Source organism: Cibotium barometz, chromosome 19, assembly GCF_041138505.1.
Source record: "Cibotium barometz isolate CiBa-2024 chromosome 19, ASM4113850v1, whole genome shotgun sequence".
NCBI lineage: Eukaryota > Viridiplantae > Streptophyta > Polypodiopsida > Cyatheales > Cibotiaceae > Cibotium > Cibotium barometz.
The window spans coordinates 14760481-14779265 of NC_141064.1; positions in this window are offsets into that span (position 1 = coordinate 14760481).

An 18785-nucleotide genomic window follows, 5' to 3' on the forward strand; every position below is an offset into this window, starting at 1 on the left:
ATCTAACATATCGTTAGGTGTCACCTTATCTTTGCTCTCAAGCCTTATCTCCTGCTAAAAAGCGAGATCACTAAGTTTAGTTTTTTTTATTTCTTTGTTTTTTTCTTTTTCCTTTCTTTTTGTTGTGCCAAGAACGTCTTCTACTTGTGATTGTTGCGTGGACATCTCCTCTTTACTTTTTGCTATGCTAGCCCTAGTACTTATTTAGGCGACCTAGAATAACCTAAAAATATCCTAACTATCTAGTGATAACACTAACTTAATACTAACTATAACTACTACTACTACTACTACTACTACTACTACTACTACTACTACTACTACTACTACTACTACTACTAATAATAATAATAATATTACTAACTACTCTGATTAACCCTAGCATTTTACTAATACTAAACTAAATAATCTAATGTTTACTAAATCTAATATTATCGTCTCACAACTATTAATTCTCTGATTAATATTGATACTACCTATTTAACACTAAATAATTTTAAAAAAATACCAAAATGCTAGAAAACCACATAACCAAAACACAAAGTAATCTATCTCACCTAATCTTTCAATGCAACGAGAGAATTAGTCAAATCTTCAAAGAAAATCTAAAAAGACAAAATATATTCTCTTGAATGCAAATCAACACCCCATATAGATCTTACACTATGTAGCAAAACTAAACAAACTTCACACAAGAGGTTCAATGAAAGGCTAAAATTCCAAGAAAAACCATGCTAATGGAAAGTCTACGCCCACCACACTCTCACTAGCTCAAGGCTCTACAAGGGAAGAGAGCTTACCTTTCACGTGTCATTGGAAACCTAGTTACTTACCCCCACTATCTTGTAGAAGAGGCAACCGCAAAGATGCTAGCTAGCACTTCAGAAGACCTACCTCCCATTGTCGCCACAAGAGTTGTCCATGTCGAACATAGAACACGCAAGTGTTCAAGACCAATAACCCTCTCCCTCTCTCTTTCTCTCTCTCTCTCTCTCTCTCTCTCTCTCTCTCTCACACACACACACACACACACACACACACACACACACACTATCGCAAACATGCTAGCTAGAACTTAAGAAGACCTGCCTTCCATTGTCACCATAAGAGTTGTCCATGTAGAGCTTGGAACTCCCAAGTGCTGCAAGACAAATAGCCCTCTCTCAATCTCTCTCTCACATATGCTCAAGCACTACCAGAAGGGCAAGAGGATAGGGTAGATATCTAGAGCACAAGGAGCAAGAGCAAACTCTCAATCAACACGCAAGGGGAAGTCCCTTTCTCATTAGAGAAATTAACTTATATATAAGGGATTTGTAAGTTTGGGCATCCACACCCAATAACTAATTAGGTGCCCACTTATTATCTAACCTTATGTAGGCCAGTCTACGCATACTATGGGTGGATGCCAGCTCTTTCACTTGACTCGATCATCCCTTCAATACATTATTAAGCATAAATACAATGATCCCCCCGCAACACATCGAGAGCACAGATGCATTTTTTAGCAACGTTTTGAAAAGGGGAATGTCGAGGGTATTAATGCTACTCAGCAGCGTTAATACCCTTGAAAAAATGCTATTGAGAACTGCAAAAAACACAACCATACTGTAAAAATATCTCAGTTCTTTTACCTCCGCATTGTTTTTACCTTTTGAATGCCGTAAACTTGGTACTTTGAGTTTTTTTACAAGTTTATGTCTAATCTATCACTTCTATCTCTCCTACTCTATCCTCTTGAACCTCAAGCAAGGTATGTCTTCTCTTTTCCTTCATCTCCTATGCAAACAAGATTTTTGTTAAAGCTTGTGAGTATTTTCCTTCTCTTTTCTTTCTTTTAAGTTTTTCTTTTCTTCTTTTTTCCTTATTAATTGAAGCTTAATCCTAACCTTAGATTCTACATAAAAACCCTAATTAACTAAAGGGTCTAACAAGGTAAGAGATATTGTTTTTTCTTAATACTTTTTTTCTTAATTTTGGTTGGATTTTCTAGGTTTTTAATGCATACAAGCCTCACAAGGTAAGAGATCTTTTTCTTGCATGTTTCTTCTTTTATGCTTTTATATGTTTATAGGATTCGTAAGTTTAAGGGATTTTAAGATTAGGATTTGTTATTAATACTTTTTTTCCTTAATTTGGTTTGATTTTGTAGGTTTTGAATACATACAAGCCGCCTCACAAGGTAAGAGATCTCTTTCTTGTATGTTTCTTCTCTTATGCTTAAATTACATGTTTATAGGGTTTCTAAGTTTTGGTTTGATTTTGTAGGTTTTGAACACATACAAGCCTCAAAAGGTAAGAGATCTCTTTCTTGTATGTTTATTCTCTTATGCTTTTACATGTTTATATGGTTTGTAAGTTTTAGGGATTTGAAGATTAGGGTTTGTTATTAATATTTTTTTTCTTAATTTGGTTTGATTTTGTAGGTTTTCAACACATACAAGCCTCATAAGATAAGAGATCTATTTCTTGTATGCTTCTTCTCTTATGATGTTACATGTTATAAGATTTGTAAGTTTTAGGGCTTTTAAGATTAGGGATTGTTATTTTTCCCATGCTCTATGGATAGCCTTTTGAGATCTATGCTTCTCTCCAAAAGTGTCCATATGCCTTGGCCTTATGCATGAGTTTAGGACGTAAAGCTTATGCACGAGGTTAGTGTATAAGCCTCATGCATGAGACTTATGCATTAGCCTTATGTATAAGCCTCATGTATGCAGCTTGTATATAAGCTTTATGCATGAGGCTTATAAATAAGCCACATGCATGAGACTTTGTTAATCCCATTTTGGATTAACAAGTATGCTCCCCCAATTTTCACAAGCTTTAATGGAAAGCTTGTTTGCATAGGAGATGAAGAAAAAGAGAAGACATATCTTGCTTGAGGTTGAGGAGGATAGGGTAGGAGAGGTAGGAGTGACAGATTAGACATAAACGTGTAAAAAAAATCAAAGTGCCTGTTTGGGACATCATAGCATAGCGGAGGCTACACTCCAACCCACACACTTTGTCAATCCATGATGAATGCAACCCGGTTAGCGCATAGAGGCTATCCCGAATGGGAGAAGATCAGTTAACCACACACTAATGACTTCTAGTCCTACTCAATCCTTCTTCAACATTCAAGCAATCAATCTAGCATAATCATTGCATCAAGATTAGGCTACACTTAAGCATAAAAATGCAACTTATAAAAAGAATCTAACATGTAAAGAGCTATCACACAAGCCTCAACTACACATCATTTCATGCACAAGCTTCATCACATGCACTCTACAATTCACAAATCAGATTTTAGCATCAAAACATCATTACGAAATCTAGATTAGCAAGTGTGTAGACCACAACCTCAAATCATTGAATACGTAGAGAATAGAGAGTACAAGATTGAAGCAAGAATGGAGATGGAGAGCCTTGGGAGAGCACATGAGAAGGAGCTATGGAGCAAGCTCTCTCTATGAGCCTCTCAACCAAATGACCAAAAAGTCCCCCTTAGCTCTCAAATGGGCCACTTTTTATACAAAAACTCTAAAACTCCCAAAAGTTCCCATGTGGGATTATTGTCAAGCCCACTCCCACATTCATCTACAACTTGGAACTCTTTACAGGAGCCCTAAGTGTCTTTTTTGTTGCATCCTTGCATTGATCTTCATTCGTCATGCAACACTCCCCCCTTCCGATTTTGCGCACGTCCTCGAGCGCGTAGGAGCACGAGGTGCAAAAAATAATGGATACAAGTAAAGCCTTTTATTGAAAAAAAGAAAAGAAAAGAAGAAAAGAAAAAACAGCAATGACAATTCCACATGTGAGCATACAAGTGAAAGGCTGATTAGAGTTTTAAAGAGTACTAAAATAGGTGAGTAAAGACTAGTCAAAGTGAGACTAAGTGGTAGATAGTGCTATGCAAAGGTAAGTGTGCTTGTACACCATCGATTATGACCGCAGTCTCAATGTCCTACAAGTATTTAAGTTATTCCTAAGTGGCAAACCTACTCCTAAATATGAGCAAAGGTGATTGGAACTCTTTTTTTTTTTTTGGGATGTGTGCGTAGAAGGTTATAAAGATTAAGGTTCTATCCCAATGAGACCCAAGCAATGGCCAAGAGAACTCCGCCAAGAGAATCTAAAAGCCGCTAAGTATCTCAAGGGCGACAGACCCTTTTTCTTTCTTTTATGACATAAGGAGTACCCCATGAAGATGAGGGCATCGGTCTCGCCCATAATGTACCCCAGAGTCCTACCAATATCTATCAAGGCGATAGATTCCTTGAAGGTCTTTTTCTGAAGTTTTAAGACGTCAGTGTTTACCCCATGGAAACCAAGGCATTGGCCCCAAGGTGCTAAGACAACCCCAGGTCCTACCAAGCATTCCACATGGCTGTAGACACGTCATGTCTCCATTCACTTTGTATATATATTTTTTAGGGTATATTTTCATATTTTTTTTTAATTAATCCTAGCACCTAGCTCATACCTAAGAGGTAGCTACCACTAGGGATAACTAATATACCTTGAAAGCATAAGAACTTGGTATACTCCATTGGTATATATCCTACACTGTCTTTAAATAGAAATATCTTCTACTAAGTTCTCTAAGAATCTAGAATTCACTCACCATATTTTAACAACTAATCAAAAACTTAAACCAGCCAACATTGTGTGAACATGCAAACCATATATCCAAAAGATAAAAGCACATAAAGAACAAAAGATTATGATTTGAGTACACCTGTTGTAGTGCCCGTTGATGTTGTTCGTTTGCATTGATGCATTGCTGATTTTGTGCAGATTGCTCCTCCTTGGTCTTTGTAGGCGTAGCATGTCTCCCCCCTTCCTAATTTGTGTGCACGGTAGGTGGACTCGTGGGGCGTGTTAGATTCTCTTGTTTAGCTGAGGTCTCTGCAAAATTTTTATTAACAAACAAGAAAAGAAAAGAAAGGAATAAAATTTGTTATTGGTGCCAATCACCGAATATAGCCTAGGAGAAAAACCCAATGGGAGAAAAGTGCCCTGGCTTGTCGATCTTATTGTGGAGTCGCTGAGCTTACCCTTGCGCTGGTGGTGGATCCGTGTCCACTTCTGCTGGAAAGATGGTATGTGCAGGGACAACCCTTCACAAAAACCGGCCTCTGGAGAAGGTGGTAGAGGAAGGAGTGCTTCCTCACTAAAATATGGCATTGGTTCTATGGGAAGGTTAAGCAGACAATTTCGATTTTGGAACTGCGCAATATAGGTACTCATATTGATCCAATATTGACATGTTGAGGCTTGGGGAAGGAGGGCTTGCAAGATCGGTGGTTGCAAGTCATTTAAGCTTGTATCCCTCCATTGTTGTGCTTGAACCTCCTCAGGTAATCTACGTTGATTTGGTCCTCTCTCTGGTATTCTCACATTAAGAAGATTATGGCATTGGGGTGTAATTCCCACAATTTGCTTCATTAAACTCGTGCCATATCGTCTAAAGTAAGAGCAGCATATCCAACAAATATGTGAAGCTTCTCCTAATACGAGTTGTGCACACTTGACAATGTGGAAATGGGTGATGCTGTTGATAGAATAACGTGACAAAGTGATGCATTATCCAAAGGCTTAAAAGCAAGCTCTTTCATATCACAGGCATACCTTTGCTCATGATCCACTTGTACCTCCTCGCATTCCTCATGTATGGCCTCTTCCTGTTCAGCAACCTCATCACCAAGCACTTCCTCATCAATAACCAGGGCATCCATCTCTGCATCCTCCTCATTGGATGAAGTATCCTCTGTTCTTTCACTAGTAGTGGTACTACTGGTCGTGTCATCACTCGAATCAGCTTCACTCTCCTCTTCATCATTGACAGGCTTCTGGTTATCCATATTAAACTGCTTCTTATCTCCTCTCCTGTCATACAGAGTAATAACCCCTTTCCTCCAATCCTGCACAGCCTTCACCGCTCTCAGCCATGGTCTTCCCAAAATAATGGGGAATGCACCCATTCCTGCGGCATAACATGACAATCCACAAGCACCTTTACATCAAAAGCTTCCAATTCTAATTCCTTAACCATACCTAAGCATTTGACCTTCTGATGATTAGCCAGCCGAATTCGAAATCCAGACGCTTCAGTAAAATCAAGACCAAGCCTCTCCACAGCTGCTAATGTGATCACACAAATCTGTGCTCCACCATCTATGTATGCCTCTCCCAGATTCTTCCCTTTATACCAAACATTCACCACAGGACATATATCAGGCAACTCTTGAACAGATAGAACAGTCACTATTCCCCTAGGAGGCTCCTTCTCTCTCGGGTTCACAAGTCTTTTCCACTGACGCTTCAAATTGGGAGCTAATTCTATCAATTGCCCAAAAGTAATATTAGCCTTCCTTCTAGCCATATCCTCCTAGCTATCCTGCCCACCCCCTAGTGGAAAATCAGTTACCTGAAACTTCCTACGAGGCTTCCTCTTCGGCTTGACTTTCACATCCTCTCCTTCCTTCACTTTTCCTTTCTTCTTGCTGGGCCCTGCAGCATCCTTGCCTTCTCTTTCCTATGGCATCCGTTTCCCCAAAGGCATCACATCAGCTTCTGCCTCCTTCGTCTTCTCAAGGGTGACTACATCTATCACCTTAGTTTTTCCTTTCTTCTCAGCTGTGATTCCACTGGGACCTGCTTGATCCCTGATATCAATACCATAATCATTTGACTTATCAGGTAGCTGTGAAGGTAATGGGTACATATCACCACCCATTCGCTGAGGCTTATCACAATCTGTACTCAGATGACCAAGCTCACCACAGTTCCAGCATGTAGGAATGAAATGACGGCCCCTACTGCGACCACGTCCATACCCTGCTTGTCCATCTCCCCCCTCATGATTATTGCCACGGCCTCTACCACGTCCACCACCTGTACTTCCCATCAAATTTAGGATCAAATTCTTCATAAGATCAACCATCTATTTCATATCCTGTCGCAATCCCTCATCAGAACCTGCAGGAACCATAGGTACTCCCTGACTAGCTTGAGGCACCATCTGCATAGCTTGGGCTTCAGTGGGCTTCATCCTCTCGATCACTGCACTCATGGGTATAGCCTCCACTCTACGAATCTCCGGCTGTGCTACAACTGGAATCATCCCCAGCTGATTCATCCGTTGCAGTTTCCAATCTTTTGACTTAACAATCTCCACCGCATCCTCAAAAGACCTGGGCTTCTTCAATTCCACTTTCCAACGAATACTCCTCTTAAGCCCGGCTACAAACTTGTTTTTCTTCATCATGTCAGGCGGCACCTGGTCTTCCCCTAAAGACCTGCATAGAGTCTCCCATAGCAAAGAAAATTTCTTCATATAATCATCTATTGATTCAAACTCACCTTGTGTCAGAGCTTGCACCTCATGCCAAACCTTGTCGGGGTCTTCTACCTTCTTGAACCTGTTGCTTAGTGCTGTCTTTAATCCATCCTCAGTCATCTCAATGCGTGGAACAGCATCCCTTAATGACTCCTCATAAGCCCTGTACTAGATCCTTGCATCCCCTTTCAAGCAAATGCTCAGTAGCCGCAACACCTGTACCGACTCATTAATATGGTTGCTTATACATGCAACCTCCATCTTTTCCAAGAAATCTGCCACATCCTCATTCGGACCACCATAAAACTCTGGATAAGACATCATCTTGATCCCAAAACTTCACTTCAATCCCAACAAAAACCCAAAAACACCTTCCTTCAATCTCTCACTCTGGGGCATACAACCTCGTAAGAGAAATCCCTGAGCAACTCCTCAGTGGGGGCACCAGAAAAGAAGGATGTGAGGTGAAAAAAAGAAAGAAATACCTGCCTCGATAGCCCTTCCACCTCGCAAACTTGGAAACACTACCACGAACGGGGCACCACCAGCCACCGGCTGGAACACTCTCTCACCATTCGCCACCCACCCACACCATAAAGATAGCTCAAAACCATGAAGGACAGATGATCATTCAGCAAAAAACATATACAACATCAACCATATACAAACTCAGCAAATACACCAAAGACCAGGACTCTGGCCAGGATTTACTGCCAAGGGAATACACCCTTGCGTCTGACGACCAAGCCTCTGTTTCCTGGTACCTGTAATCTCCAGAGGGCGCCCACACCAGCAACCCTTCTTCACTTTCTCTATAGCCCAGCTACTCTCTGTCTCCAGCTGCTACCTGCCAAGTGTCGTAGGCGAGCCCCACTGTCTCCAGCCCACACATCAGCACCTCCTTTGCATCCCAACACACACAAAAACCCAAGGCTCTCTCTCTGGTCAGCATCCACGTACTGCCTGCAATCATCGCCCACACAAGACCAGCTACTCTCTCCAGAAGGCGCCCCCACCAGCAAACCTTCACTCAGCAGCTCCCACTCTCTGTATGTCGTGACCAGCAGCTTCACCAACCACGAGAGCCTTGCACAATCCTCAGCACCACAAACCACTGCTCATCGTTGCATCCTCAGATATCTAGCCCAAGCCACATCTTCTCAGTCCCTTCCTAATAGCAGCCCTCTTTACTGCTTCAATCAAATGCCCACACTAGACATTACCTAAGGCCCACACCGGCCTGATTCTTTACCTGCATCCAGCTTTCTTCAAAATCACCAGAGCCGCCTCAGCACTTCTACTGCAAGGTGGCAACTCTCTTAATCTCTGTCTGTAGTTCACCTTCAACTCAGCCAGCCGTCCCCTCTCCACAGTCACACAAGCCACTACCCAGACGGCGCCCTCTATAACTTCACTAAGGCGGCCTTTAATCCCTCACACGTTGGTCAGCTACTCGACCACTAGTGCCAGCCCATCACCAGCCCTTCGCAGCGCTTACAATGTCCGCACCCTTTCTCCGTGTGTTGCGAATAGCAATTACACCAGCCATCCAAAAACCTGGGAACATCCCTTTCCTCCTTTCTTCCATGTTCACCCTTGCCAACCTGCCTGTATCGCCAACCCTTGCAGGCTTTTTTCCTTTTACTTCTCACAGTCGTGGCGACCCTCAGCTCCCGACTCTGCACTCTTGATGGCTGCGCATGCCTCTCAAAACCCAGGGCTCCCTCTCTCTGTCTTGCGCTCTCCCAACCACAACAAGCCTGTGCCGCCAGAGAGCCTCTGCAGACCCACACGAGCCCGTCTCTACCTGACTACCAGCTGCGGCCCTGAGCCAAAGGCGACGACTCTTGCAGCTTCCACCTCTCCGCAAGGCGACGACCCCACGTTGGTCTTTTTCTCTCTGCGCCTCTCTACTTCGACCCTCGTCACCTTCTCGAAGCGGCCACCCTTCCTTCCAGACGTTGAGCTGGCGACCACGCTAGGCTTCCAAGTGGCCCCTTTACAAGGCCACCACTCAATATATTTTTATTATTTTTTTAAAGGCTCCAAATGATAGCCACACTCAATACTAAAAAACCCCTCCTCTTCCTTGTACTTTGGACCACATCACCGCGTCCATAACCTTCCCAAAACCAGAGCTGCCCGCAGTCTTCATCAGCATCATTATTTCCAAACCCATCCATTGCCAATCGGTACCCTCTTTTTAGCAACCACCCGCACATCACACAATTGCCATAAAACTCCCAGATCTCCAGCATCTGCTCCGGAATAAAACACGTGCATATTCCAGCTCACAACCAAACCACTCGGCCTGTACACTTGCCAGGGCATTCAGGGCAAATTTTATTCACATACCACACACACCATATGTACACTGACCAAAAAACCCTCTTAGATTTTAGCCTGACAGTTGGCATAAGAAGTCCATTACCACAAATGTATGGTGGTCGCGAAACGTAAAGTGTTTGAGTTTCACATTCGCCAAAAGTCCAATGGCCCTTGTAGATGTTTTGCCTGCCATTTTAACGATTAGATCTGATATTCTTAATCAAGTTTTTCCCAATTTTCCCAACAACATTTCGTGATGATGCTAACTCCCACCCCACCATCCAGGATAGCCAGTGTGCCTGGTACCAGTTAATGATGAATCGAGATTGCAGCATTTGTGTCATCACTTTAGTAATAACGTCCCAATTGATTAAATGGTATTTTGAAGACTCTGGTTTCCCTTGTGTGTTCTAGGGTTCTTTCTGCTAGAGGTGGAAGAACATCCTTTGTACTGTGCTGGCCTTAGTCCACCTTCTACCCATTCCATCATGTCTGCCCATAGTTTTGGTGAGCTGTGTAGCAGTTGCCCCCAATGGCATTTGCACACAAACATGGACAGTAGAACTGTGAGGCTCCCTATGTCTCTAGGTTCTTTGTCAATTTTGAGGGTTCCTTCCATGTGCTGTCTCAAATCCATCTCTAGGTCCATATGGCGGCCTGGTTAGAAGCAGAGATCGAACCACTTCCGCGGTATGGACAATCCTTGATCAAATGATCAATGCCACATTTGGTATATGTAAGTACTGGCATGTCATCAGGTGGAGCAATCAATTGTTGGGGTTGCTGCGTATGAACCACATTCTTGTTTGGACACTCAATCAACAATTCGATGTGGCCCATCACATCCATTTAGCGGTCCCCTCCCCATGTTTGAGTTCATGTTCTTACCCTTCCACTGTACCGTGGTTTGAAACACAGGTACTGGGGTGTTATTTTGTAGGACATAGAATTCTGGTAAGATCTCCTTGGCTTCCTCATAATAATCTCCACTAAGTTCTACTTCATGTACCATATCAATATCTTTTGATGGCTCTTCAATCAATACTTGGTTGATTTTATCCTGTGGTGGTTTGTGGTGGTAGAATAGGTGGTGGTAGAGGTGAAGTGTCTTACACCCGAAACATCCCCCTAGGTAAATAGGAAGAGTTGGGTTGTCTTGCAGCTGAAGTGGTTTGCAAAGGTGGTGCTGGTAAGGCCAATAGAGCTCTAGGTTTCACCAACTATGTAAATATTAAAAAGTGGAGATCTGCACATGGAAGTGTCATGATTTCCTAGTTTAACACAGTGTGCACAATAGAGTAAGGGCCTTGCTCTCAACTATTGGGCATTCGGTTGTAGATTGATTCAATTTGCACATAGAGCACCACACCAATTCTCTATGAGGGTAAAGATGGGTATGCCCATGCTGCCCAGATGTTTCTCTTCCCTCCTTTACCTTCAATTTCTCTAGTATTGCATAACTGAGCTCGTCCATAGTCACGTTTCCAACTTGCTTGCTCCGAGTTCCAATCTCTTGGTCACTTGAAACACGAGAAGTCATTGTTGCTGAACGATATTCTGACATCTTCCCATTGTGAAAATTCCAGCATATTATCTTCATATTCAATTGCCAGTGTGTAACATGCATCTAGAGTAGCTAGCTGGGCTAATACTAATCTTGTGGTCTCTAACTTCTCTCTGGAAGTAAGGCAATAATCAATCTCGTCAGTTAGCCTCTCCCGTAGTTTACACCTTGAATTTAAGTGCTTTAGTCAAGACACACAGTCTCTCATCGACTCTATTTCCTTTTGTTTGATATTGTGCAGCTGTGCCACACAGGACTCCACCTATCACCACTTCTGGCAAAGCTAGGTACAAACACATTCTTGAGTCGTGTGAAGTTAACCTTATCCTCTGGTTTGAGGGTTCAAAACCACAGATGTGCATTTCCTTTTAGGGTCAGTGAGAAAGCATGAATCATTGTTACATCATTGACTGGCCCGTAAGTTTTGCATGTGGATTCAAAACTCTCTACATGTTGAATAGGATCCCCATCCCGAGAGAAATTTTGAATGAGCTTAGAAATAATGTGTGGTTTCACTTGAGAGGGTCGAGATTTTTAGAGGAGTGCCTAGTTCGCTGACCATTCCTTGGCCCATTTCTGCGGCCATATTCAACACATCCGTCCTTGTGGGGCTGCATTAAGATTTATGGTTGGATCCACCCTTGGTCTTTCAGGAATTTCTCCCCCCTACCTAGATCTCATCCTCTTCCTATGTTGGCTCTTCTACGCATCTCCGGTCTATGGGATAGTTTTGCCACTTCACTTTGGAATGGCTCATCACTCATTAGCCACCTGTGTACACCTGTGTACGCCTTTGCAGAATTAAGAGTTCCAGGTCATCTTGTAGGAACGTAGGATGATTGATCATCTTCTCGGTGTCCTTTTTCGTTTACAGGAAGTCTACCACTTCGCCCGCTGCTCTTGTTAGATTATCCTCTTCTTCTAGGGTTACAACCCCTTCTTGTGCTTTGGGATCTTTATTTATAGGTTCTAAGTTTGGAATTTCTCCCTCACTTCTTCCCATGACTATTTTTGGCTTTTTACCCCGTGGGACTGGTGCAAGTTTACACTTCCCATCTCCTTTTGCTTGGCTCTCACCCTTTGAGTATTGAGCTGTTGTTTCCTAAAGCTCAATTCTCGTAACTGCCGTTCCACTTCAATCCTTTTTATATCCAACTCTACTTCCCCTAAGGTTGGGAAGAGTACTTGATCTGTCCTGGCTGATGGACCCTATTAGATGGACCTTGATTCATGTCAAATTGTAGTTATTCAGCCTCATATCCATCATATTGTTCCTTGGGTTGATCAATCAAGACCACGAGCAATTTTAAGAATCTAACACTAGCCACGATTGTTGGGTCCGAGATACGGTGCCATGCCTGTATCCAAGTTAGCAACTATTTTCTTTGCTCCCTTATATCTGTAAATGTGGTTGGCATGAAGATTGGGAAGTTATAAGAGACATGCAATTCGCGTTGCTTGGCCTCTTGAAACACCAACAGAGTCCATCTTCTCTTTAGTGGCATGTATAAGGGGTCAACTCGTTGAGTTAGTGGCACACACATAGAGACATGGCTATATTCTGGAATTGTCGAGAATTCCTTTCTCCAGTCTGGCTATATTCCAAAATCTTCTAACTTGGGGTGTGTGTCATGTGTGATAATTGTTGCATATCCTCCTTGTGTGTGGACTAGGTGAGCTTTCCTCCACCTGGCGAAAGCAATAACTAATCATAAATGTAACCACTTGGATTTCTTGTAGGTTGGCCAATTGTGGATTGGCTAATTTGGTCTTCCATGCGATGTTAGACAAGGTATGTTTCTCCAGCCAAAGGTAGTAGTTCTTCTAAATCTAGGCGAGGTGCTCGTAGAGGGTATGGTACATAATGTTGTTTTGTTAGCGTGACATTGGAGTAGGCCTCTAGTAGAATCCTTCGCATTGGCTCAAATAGTGTTATTTGCATGAACACCTTGAACATTAGCTTTGGCTTTAGTAGAGACTTGCCAGCTTGTATGAAGGCTTCATACTCTGCACCAAACAATGACTCCAAAATAGTATCATCAGTAAAAGCTTCAATATTGTCTTGGGGGAGAGTATGGCGTACCTCCTAATTTCATCGTGGGGGAGATGGGTCAAGTGCTGGTACCTCCTTGGGGGTGAGAGTGTTTGTGGGAAATTCTATATGTTGACAAGGGAGAGTAGAAAAAATGAAGTCGGCTTGAGACTTGTTAGTAGGCAGTGCATATATTAGGATACGGATTAAGTAGTTTACTAGCTACATTAATATACACTAGGTATATAGGGTTGGATGATGGAGTTGGTGTCTCTTCCTGACCATGGCCTGAGTTGGGGGGTGGGTGGCTAGGTTTGTGGGATTTGATAAAATCTTGAAGCTCAGTGATATCCCCAGAACTTATGTTAGGATATATTCAATATGAGTGTTATCAAAAGTGTAAAGGACATTTGTTAACATGGATTCTAAATGGTTGTAGATATTATGGTATGGTTTTAGAACACCAAAAGGGTGATATAAAGAAGACTCACATAATTTTAAGTGCTGGTGAGTATTGTAGACTTCTAGCCACCCATGGCTTATAATCCATTGATAACTTTGTGCTACCACCTCGTAGTTGGCCGGTGTTTTGGGAATATCATCTAGAATAAACAAGTCTAATTTTTTGACACTGTTGTGCACGATTTGAGAGTTTTGGAGTACTCAACACCAACTACGAAGGTTTAACACAACAAGGTGCAAATGATTAAAAAAATATCTTGTGGATTTGTTAATACTACATCTCCTTGTAAAATTCCCATATTGATGGTGGAATCAGCATCACCCTCAGTTTACTGAAGCCATAAGATTGTAGAGAAGAGTTTACGGTGTAAAATGTCAGAAAAAAATTCATGTCATGATTGATTTTCTTCACTTCACGTGTTTAAAATTTTTGCTTTTGGACTCAGAATTCCACGTTACCTTGTTATGTTTTTTAATTTTTCCAAGACTTCCTTAACCTTAATATGACGATACCATGTTCATGAGTTTAATTTGATCAAGGCGTGAAATTGTAGAAAAAATTCACGTCATGAAAAGTAATTGGTTTAAGTCGTGAAGTAAAAATAGTTCAGATCATGAAGGGTTCTAAAATGTTTCATGTCGTGAACTAAAAATGGTTCACATCGTAAAGTGTTCTGAAATAGTTCACGTCGTGAATGATTTTCTGCACGTTCATAATTCTTGATTTTGTCAGACCTCGTGGTGTTAAAGGTGTTACGATAAGGCTACCCTTTTTCAGCAAGGTAATCCCATGAATTGCGGTGTTACTCGTGGCATTGATGCTGGGAGCAGTTCTGGGCATGAAGTTGTAGAAAACGGTTGACGTCAACGATTTTTCTATAGTTTCATGTGTGAACTTCTCGCGTGGACTAATGTGATTCTGGGTGCAAAATACTTATCCAACTATTTTCAAAATGATTATGCTATGCTTAAGGAGTGCCAAAGTTCAAGGCAGAGTCCATGGCCCCCTATTTTTTTGATTTTTGTGAATTTTTGAAAAGAAGAAAAAAAACAGAACACCAAACTTCTCGTTCATGTTGATGATTCCAGTGATGCAAACATCAAAATTAACTAAAAAAAATAGTGAAGCTCTCTTCCAAGACCACTCGACCACACAAATACACAACAACCACAACCAATTTCTTACGACTTTTCACCTCCACACAAATCTTATCCATTCATTTCCTACACAATGCACTACCAAAATGCAAAGGTAATCATGAATCTTATGCAATGGGAGCTGAAACTCCAAGAGGAAGGAAGAAACAAAGGTGTTTCCCTGGCAGCAGCGCCAAAATGTTATGGGCTACTACACCTCCAAGAGGGAACTCAATGCATTCACCTAAAGGAAGAGCAATAGAACACAACTATCGTAGGGCACTTACCAATGCTTTGAACTTGAGTCCCTTGAGGCGTCCAAGCTCATTTGTTATGCTCAAAACCTCCAAGGTCTACCTCCATGCTGTCACCGTAGAGTTGCTTGCACCATCAGATAAGGCAATCACTCTTTCTAACTCTTCCACACAAGCATGAAACATATGAGCATAGAAGAGGCACAAATGCTAGAATACTCTCCCTCAATCTCTCTCAAGACACAAAGAAGAGCTCTTAAAGGCACAAAGGGGGATTATATCTATTCATTATGAGAAAACTCCTTATATACATTTGGCCCTTATTCACACTTGGGCACCCAAAACTTACTTAACTAAGGCCTTGGGTGGCCAATATCTCATGATGTACAACTTTTATAGTGCCTTTTTATGACACTTATTAATGTCCTCAATTGGAGGAGCATACTTGTTAATCCAAAATGTGATAAACAAAGTCTCATGCATGTGGCTTATTCATAAACCTTATACATAAAGCTTATGTACAAGCTACATGCATGAGGGTTATACATATGGCTAATGCATGTCTCATGCATGAGGCTTATACACTAGCCTCGTGCGTAAGCTTTATGTCCTAGACTTATGCATGAGGCTAAGGCATATGGACACTTCTCGAGAGAAGCATAGATCTCAAAAGGCTGTACATAGAGAAAAATAACTAATCGTAAAAGCCCTAAAACTTACAAATCTTAGAACATGCATCATCATAAGAGAAGAAACGTACAAGAAAGAGATCTCTTATCTTATGAGGCTTGTATGTGTTGAAAACCTACAAAATCCTACCAAATTAAGGAAAAAAGTATTAATAACAAACCCTAATCTTTTAAAACTTACAAACCCTATAAACATGTAAAAGCATAAGAGAAGAAACATACAAGAAAGAGATCTCTTACCTTGTGAGGCTTGTATGTGTTCAAAACCTACAAAATCAAACCAAATTAATGAAAAAAAGTATTAATAACAAACCCTAATCTTAAAATCCCTTAGACTTACAAATCCTATAAACATGTAAAAGCATAAGAGAAGAAACATGCAAGAAAGATATCTCTTACCTTGTGAGGCTTTTATGCATTGAAAACCTAGAAAATCAAACCAAATTAAGAAAAAAAGTATTAAAAAAACAATATCACTTACCTTATTAGACCCTTTAATGGAGAGCTGTTAATTAGGGCTTCTATGTAGAACCTAAGGTTAGGGTTAAGCTTCAATTAATAAGGAAAAAGAAGAAAAGAAAAACTTAAAAGAGAGGAAAGAGAAGGGAAATACTCACAAGCTTTAATGGAAATCTTGTTTGCATAGGAGATGAAGGAAAAGAGAAGACATACCTTTATTGAGGTTGAGGAGGATAGAGTAGGAGATGTAGAAGTGACTTATTAGACATAAACCTGTAAAAAAACTCAAAGCACCAAGTTTATAGCATTTAAAAGGTAAAAACAATGTGGAGGTAAAATAATCGGGATATTTTTACAGTACAGTTATGTTTTTTACAGTGAAAAAATGCTGTTGGAGCAGCATTTTTTCAAGGATATTAACGCTGCTGAGCAGTGTTAATACCCTCGACATTCCCCTTTCAAAAACGCTGCTAAAAAACGCATTTGTGCTCTCAATGTGTTAAGGTAGAATCATTGTATTTATGTTTAATAATGTACTGAAGGGATGATTGAGTCAAGTGAAACAGCCGGCATCCACCCAATGTATGCCTAGATTCCAGTGATGCAAACATCAAAATTAACTGAAAAAAATAGTGAAGCTCTCTTCCAAGACCACTCGACCACACAAATACACAACAACCACAACCAATTTCTTACGACTTTTCACCTCCACACAAATCTTATCCATTCATTTCCTACACAATGCACTACCAAAATGCAAAGGTAATCATGAATCTTATGCAATGGGAGCTGAAACTCCAAGAGGAAGGAAGAAACAAAGGTGTTTCCCTGGCAGCGGCGCCAAAATGTTGTGGGCTACTACACCTCCAAGAGGGAACTCAATGCATTCACCTAAAGGAAGAGCAATAGAACACAACTATCGTAGGGCACTTACCAATGCTTTGAACTTGAGTCCCTTGAGGCGTCCAAGCTCATTTGTTAAGCTTAAAACCTCCAAGGTCTACCTCCATGCTATCACCGTAGAGTTGCTTGCACCATCAGATAAGGCAATCCCTCTTTCTCACTCTTCCACACAAGCATGAAACATATGAGCATAGAAGAGGCACAAATGCTAGAATACTCTCCCTCAATCTCTCTCAAGACACAAAGAAGAGCTCTTAAAGGCACAAAGGGGGATTGTATCTATTCATTATGAGAAAACTCCTTATATACATTTGGCCCTTATTCACACTTGGGCACCCAAAACTTACTTAACTAAGGCCTTGGGTGGCCAATATCTCATGATGTACAACTTTTATAGTGCCTTTTTATGACACTTATTAATGTCCTCAATTGGAGGAGCATACTTGTTAATCCAAAATGTGATAAACAAAGTCTCATGCATGTGGCTTATTCATAAGCCTTATACATAAAGCTTATGTACAAGCTGCGTGCATGAGGGTTATACATATGGCTAATGCATGTCTCATGCATGAGGCTTATACACTAGCCTCGTGCGTAAGCTTTATGTCCTAGACTTATGCATGAGGCTAAGGCATATGGACACTTCTCAAGAGAAGCATAAATCTCAAAAGGCTGTACATAGAGAAAAATAACTAATCGTAAAAGCCCTAAAACTTACAAATCTTAGAACATGCAACATCATAAGAGAAGAAACGTACAAGAAAGAGATCTCTTATCTTATGAGGCTTGTATGTGTTGAAAACCTACAAAATCCTACCAAATTAAGAAAAAAAGTATTAATAACAAACCCTAATCTTCTAAAACTTACAAATCCTATAAACATGTAAAAGCATAAGAGAAGAAACATACAAGAAAGAGATCTCTTACCTTCTGAGGCTTGTATGTGTTCAAAACCTACAAAATCAAACCAAATTAATAAAAAAAAGTATTAATAACAAACCCTTATCTTAAAATCCCTTAGACTTACAAATCCTATAAACATGTAAAAGCATAAGAGAAGAAACATGAAAGAAAGATATCTCTTACCTTGTGAGGCTTTTATGCATTGAAAACCTAGAAAATCAAACCAAATTAAGAAAAAAAGTATTAAAAAAACAATATCACTTACCTTATTAGACCCTTTAATGGAGAGCTGTTAATTAGGGCTTCTATGTAGAACCTAAGGTTAGGGTTAAGCTTCAATTAATAAGGAAAAAGAAGAAAAGAAAAACTTAAAAGAGAGGAAAGAGAAGGGAAATACTCACAAGCTTTAATGGAAATCTTGTTTGCATAGGAGATGAAGGAAAAGAGAAGACATACCTTGATTGAGGTTGAGGAGGATAGAGTAGGAGATGTAGAAGTGACTTATTAGACATAAACCTGTAAAAAAACTCAAAGCACCAAGTTTATAGCATTTAAAAGGTAAAAACAATGTGGAGGTAAAATAATCGAGATATTTTTACAGTACAGTTATGTTTTTTACAGTGAAAAAATGCTGTTGGAGCAGTATTTTTTCAAGGGTATTAATGCTGCTAAGCAGTGTTAATACCCTCGACATTCCCCTTTCAAAAATGCTACTAAAAAA